Consider the following 6,472-nt stretch of genomic DNA (forward strand, 5'->3'; position numbering starts at 1 on the left):
CTGACGTGGCGAGCCACGATTTCACCCAGCCGAAGCGGTTAGCCAATCAGAGGGCCGGGAGTGTTGCCCTTGGGTGCACTCGGCGCGGCCGTCCTGGTGACGAGCGTGAAGGGAAGCGCTGCCGCCGCTAGAGGGAGTGCTTGCGTTTTACCTTAGTTTGTACAGCTGCTGTAAACAAGGGACTGTTGAAACGTGTTGTTTTTCCCCACCTCCCCCTTTTGAATTGTGTTTGGTAAAGAGCTGAATACCTTTTATTCCTCCCACCTGTTTGATTGCTTCACGCACTGGGGTTTGAATCACGCCCCTAACCCCAGTTATGATGCTGGGATAACAAGTTGTTTTGTTTGTTAATTTGACAGCTGGTGGAAGTGATTTCATAGAACCACAGAATTGCAGAGTTGGAAGACAGCTCCAAGGGTCCTATAGTCCAGCCCCCTGCAATGCGGGGATCCCAACTAAATCATACACGACCGATTTACGGACTGCCTTCCAATTTGGGGGTGTGGCACCTGCTTCTTTTGTCCCTTTTCGAGAGAAGGTGTGACACGGCTTTTTGCTGGTTTGGAAGGGGGGCAGGTCGCACCATTTAAAAATCTCTATAAAACCAAATTTTTTAATGTATAAATTGTTTAAAAAATATGTAGACTCTACTGTACAGCTTCAATCGCTCTTTAAAAGATAAGACATAAAAAGTGGTTGGGGGCAAAATTAGCATGTGGAGGGATTTTTAATCAACTTTCAAAATAGTGTTGAAACGCTTTCGTAAGAGTGCTTTTTAAAATGGAAACGAAAGGATTTCTTAGCACAAAGTACAAGATAGATTTTAAAAATTAAGACGCTAATAAAATGGCAAAGGCTGCCAAGTACAGATGCATGTTGATAGTCTCGCGTGACCAGTAAGTCACTGCACACATCAAAACCATACCTCTTTAAAAAGACTGGAAAGTACTGCTAAGGCTACCTACACCTGTGGAAAGTGAGCTTTTATCTTTGCCCTACACCCGTGGGGGCGGGAGCAGTGATGGAAGCAGGTTACTGTTTATGTCATGAGTAAAGAGAGGGAACCAAGTGTGGCAATTCCAGAGTAAACCCTGCAATTTTGCATCCGCGTGGAGGAAATAATGTGACAGAATCTAGTGTAAACAGCAATGTAACCATCTGTGTAGAGCAGCAAAAAAGAGGCTCAGTAAGGTAAGATGTGCAAAGTGGGGGGTTGCTGCTGTGAGGATGCAAGTAAGGTAAGTTGCTTAAACTTTTCAAAAAGGGTTTTTAAGTTCAGTATTTTATTTTGCTTTTGGGAGACCTCCTTTTGTGAGATACCCACTACTGCATTTGTGTGTAGCAGTAACTCACTACAGCAATACCATTTCACTTTGTAGTTAGGTGACGCATTTCATGTATCAGACAAAGCAGAATCTGGCCATGAAAGCTTACAACACATCACATTTTTAAAGTCTTTTAAGGTACCAAACCATTTTTTTTACCCACACAGATAAGATTTCAAACTGCTTCTACATGGACAAAAGAACCCTTCTCTGTAGACAGAGACAAAATTTGACTATGGCTGTGATCCTAACCATGTCCACTCAGAAGTACGTACCATGATAAGTGGGGTTAGACGTAGTGGGCAATATCACAAATGATCAGTAAACATACCCTTTGTTGTAAAACAAATTTCTGAAGTATAAGACTTAGGTCTAAACCCTACCTATAGGATCACTTTTCATCTTTAGTGTCCACCCATAGCAAGCCAAAGCCACAGGAAATGCACAAATAATATAAGGTTTTACACAGCCCGTTTGCCATTTAGCTCTACCCTATCCTTCCCTGAGTTGCTTTCTAAAGGTTAATGTGCTAATACCTACACTGGGGGTAATGAGTCACTGAGCAGCAGGGACCAACCTCGCAAAGATTCTCTGTCTCTCTCATTTTGTTTGAACACATAAGTGCTGGTTTGTATTGAAAATGAAACTTACTATGGTGGAACAGAAATCACACTGATGGATCAAACCATTTTCTTGCAACATAGGACTTGTCTACATTTGAGCGTTATTTCACTATTAATTAGACCAGAGTAGTTCACACCCAACACATACTTGATTTTGTATGAGAGCAACCTCAGACCAGCATGCCAGTGGGCTTCTCTTTTGTCTGTCCCAGCCTTCAACTTTGTTGATTTTGTTATGCCAGATGCTGCATGCAGAACTTGTTTAAAAAAATTTAAAATCTCTGCCCCCAAAATGTGCAAAACCAGAGCGAGGCAGTTGTAAATTTGCTTGCTGTTCTGGTTTTGTGCAAATCTGAGGGATCTAAACAATTTATGTCTAAATATCTTAAAGCCCCTGACTCACCCTTACACCCTTAAAGCAACTATAAATTCGCAGCATACTTACAAAGAAAATTTTAATGTAGATTGCTTGTGCAGGTTTTTTTTTTTATTTTGTGCAAATCTCAAGGATCAAAGAGGGGCAATTATTCCATTCAGGAGCACACCAGATGTAGCTACAAGCGCAGCTGAAGAAGAAACTGAAGCATTCAAGAAGTAGCAGACATGGAAAGGGGAGTAGCAGTGACAATTGATCCACCCACTAGAAACACCAAAACAAATTTGGAACTCCAAGGGGAAGTGGTTTTAAGGAAGGATCAAGTGGGTTACTGTATTAGTAAAACACAGGCCCTCCTCACATTCAGTCCTCAACATATATTTGAGGGAATGTGACCCTCAAGAGAAAAGAGGTTGCCTACCTCTAATTTTTATGTGAAATGGGAACCATGTTGCAGATTGGTATTTGAGTTCGTTCCTACCTCTGAAAATATAACTATTTGGCAGGCACCCTCACTATATACTGTTTTAGATGCCTTTTAAAAGATCATTTCAAGATTTTTCAGGTGCATAATACTCATTTCTCATAGTGACCCAAAGTAACCAATTAAGAACATCAAATAAAAATCTAAAAATATATAGCAATACAGATAAAAGACAGGACTCCTGAACCACTAAGAAAGGCCACAGTGCCACCCTTCAAATTTAAGGCCCAAAGTTCATGTAAAAAGAAGTGTCACTGCCTGGTGGCTGAAAAATTCACAAAGAGGGTATCGGGCATGTCTCCCCAATGAGCGCATTCCACAGGCCACCATCAAAAGGGCCTCCAAAGCTCCTGTTGACATGGCACATGAAGAAGGGCCTCAGATTCATAGAACTGTACAGTTGGAAGGGAGCCTGAGGATCTAGTCCAACCCCCTTACAGCGGCGGAGCAAGCCGATCACGCGCCTGGGGCGGCGCAAGTGCCGTGTGCCCAAAGGCAGGGCCAGTCAGGGGACGACGCTCTGAGGAGTCTGCCTGCCTCCTCCCCCTCAGCCGCCCTACAACGGAGGGGGTGGCAGCGGGTGGACCGTTTGGGACAGCACGAAGCCTGCGGGCACCCAAGCCACCGCGTCACTCCCAGGAGACGCATGGTTTGGGCATGCTGCAGGCCCCGCGGTGAGTGCAGCCTGCCATTTTGTCACACACACTCCTCAGTGATGACACCTGGGGCAGCCCGCCCCCACCGCACTACGCTTCCTCATCCTCTGCCCCTGCCCCCTTACAATGCAGGAATATGCAGCTGTCCCATATGGGGACCAAACCTGCAACCATAGTGTTATCAGCACCATGCTGTTAGCTCAGTTGTTACCATCAAGCTCAGTTAGAAAGATGATCACATGGTCCAGATTGATTCATAAGGTAAAACACAGCCCCTGGGGTCCTGAGTCACATGAGATTTTAAAGGTAAAAATAAGAATAACCCAGCACTTTTGGGTCCAGAAGCTAATTGGTAGTCAATGCAGTCATGCCAGAATTTCTGTTATGTATTGACTGCCCTGCCCTGGTCAACAATCTGGTTGCTGAATTCTACACCAGCTGCAGCTTAGCTATGGATCCTTGTTTTTAATATTTTTTGTTGTTTAGTCGTGTCCGACTCTTCATGACCCCATGGACCATAGCACGCAATATTTTTAGACTTCAGCTATTATAGTAGTAATTGTTTTATTTTAATTTCAGAAGAGGTTTTTTTTTGATGAAGCAGTTTCTATTGTTTCTCTGAAGCAAGGAAGTTGGAAGGCTACAATAGGAGTCATTCTCTATGTGCTAGTTTTCTTTCAGTAATCCTTCTAAAGGATATTGCAGAAGGCATCTAAATAGGCGTGAAATCTTATGTTTACAAAAGGCTAAGCAGATTGGCAGAGAAATGCTGCCAAAATTCATATATAAACCATCATTGTTCCACAAATGACTCAATTTTCTCTTTTCTCACAATTTGAAGCCAGTTTTCACATTTATATATAGCTTAAGGTAAAGGGTATATGCAGCTTAATTGGCCTTTAAAAAAACAAAACACCATGGAGATTTAGGGAAGTTGGGGAGGGGGAGATACAGACAGATAAAAATGTGTTTGTTTACAAGCACTAGACACAATCATTCCAAAAGCAGTTTGTGATTTCTTGAAATGCCAGTCAGGAAGACGGTTTTACTGCCTCTCCATCCACCATCCCTAATTTAATTATCTTGTGAGAGCTGCAAAAAAGGGGGGAGAGGAAGTCATAAGGCATCACATGCCACTTTCCCCCTTTATTGGCCCTGTATCTTTTTCTCCACCACACCCTCACTGCACAGAATCAATATGACAGCCATCAGCATAGTAGAGGCATGAGGAACCTATTTATTATCCTCTGTATCTTGTTGGGCCCCAGCTAGCATAGCCCATGCTCAGGGGTGGGGTGGGGATTCTAGTCCAGACATTTGAAGGGGCACAGACAGGTCCCCATCCCTGACACAATGCTTAAAGACCTGTGCTTCTGCAAGCTGCTACAAGCCACATAGGGCCTTCATTGCCATTTCAAATACACTAGTGCAGGCATAGGCAAACTCTGGCGCTCCAGATATTTGGGACTACAATTCCCATCATCCCTGACCACTGGTCCTGTTAGCTAGGGATGATGGGAATTGTAGTCCCATAAGTCTGGAGGGCCAGAGTTTGCCTAAGCCTGCACTAGTGGAAGCTGTACAAGGCAAATCTACAACTGCGCTCATCTTTCTGTGATACATCTTCAGGAGTTTGTGGTTTAGCACCAAATTTGAAATGACAATCCAGAAGTAAAATTCCTCAAGTGTAAGGGGTTAACCTCTTTACCTTTCCTCACTACTTCAAAACAGTTCTCATATTGAGCAAGGAACTTTATCACTCTTTGCCCACTGTAATTTTACAACTTTCAACAAACGCTGAAGATGCACCTTTTAACTCTGGCCTTTGGCACCAGAGGTGTGTGTTTTTAGTAACCAATTTGCAAGTGTTTTTAATTTTCAATTGTGGTAACCCGCCCTTGGACCTGCCACTGAAAGAGAAGTAGCAACTTTACTGCTAATAATCATACCACCAATAATCCAATTCTTGCAGTGGTTGCAGAATTTTAGCAGGGATATTAACCTTTAACAGATCATTGTCTCCCATCATGCAGTAATGTCATCTTTTCTGTTGTGCTTGCCTCCAATTTCATCCAAGATCCCAAAAAGTTTCACCTTTTCCCATGCCCCTGAGGAACATTTAGCTCCATAGCCCAGGCAGCAAAGGTATTTATACCCTTTCCCCCATCCAAAAGTCTGGGAAGTTCAAGTATACTTGAATGAAACATCACCAGGCATAATTGTTCTTAGCCTTATTAGAAGCAAAGCATATACTGAAGATATTGTGGTGTGGGCATCTCTGCATTTGTCCTAGGCCAGCTGTGTTCTAATCTATATTAAGAGAGGGTTGTGGAACCCATTTGCTGCCATTCCCACCAGCATAGCCAATGGGTCCAGGAATTATGGGAGTTTTCATCCAAGAAGCGCTGTAGGTCCACTGGTTCCTGAACACAGTTTTAAGGCATAGCTAAAGGTAAAGGGACCCTTGACCATTAGGTCCAGTCGTGGACGACTCTGGGGTTGCAACGCTCATCCTAACTTTATTGGCCGAGGGAGCTGGTGTACAGCTTCCGGCTCATGTGGCCAGCATGACTAAGCCGCTTCTGGCGAACCAGAGCAGTGCACGGAAATGCTGTTTACCTTCCCACCGGAGCGGTACTTGCACTTGCACTTTGACGTGCTTTTGAACTGTTGGCAGGAGCAGGGACCGGGCAACGGGAGCTCACCCCGTCACAAGGATTCGAACCGCCGACCTTCTGATCGGCAAACCCTAGGCTCTGTGGTTTAACCCACAGCGCCACCTGCGTCCCAAGGCATAGCTAGGTAATTTTACGTTTTGTAAAAAGGAAAAAGGGGGTGTATTAGGGAAATGGTACAGGAATACAAATGTCTACATTATGAACAGGAAGGACACCTGCATGAGGCCGGACTGGATATTCCATACACTAGGTTTTGAGGCTTCACTCGCTGTGGAGAGTGCAGTCGACCACAGCCTCAAGGACTTGGAACATATGCAAGTTTCAATAAGC

The sequence above is a fragment of the Podarcis pityusensis genome (assembly GCF_964106645.2).
Source record: "Podarcis pityusensis genome assembly, chromosome: 2".
NCBI lineage: Eukaryota > Metazoa > Chordata > Lepidosauria > Squamata > Lacertidae > Podarcis > Podarcis pityusensis.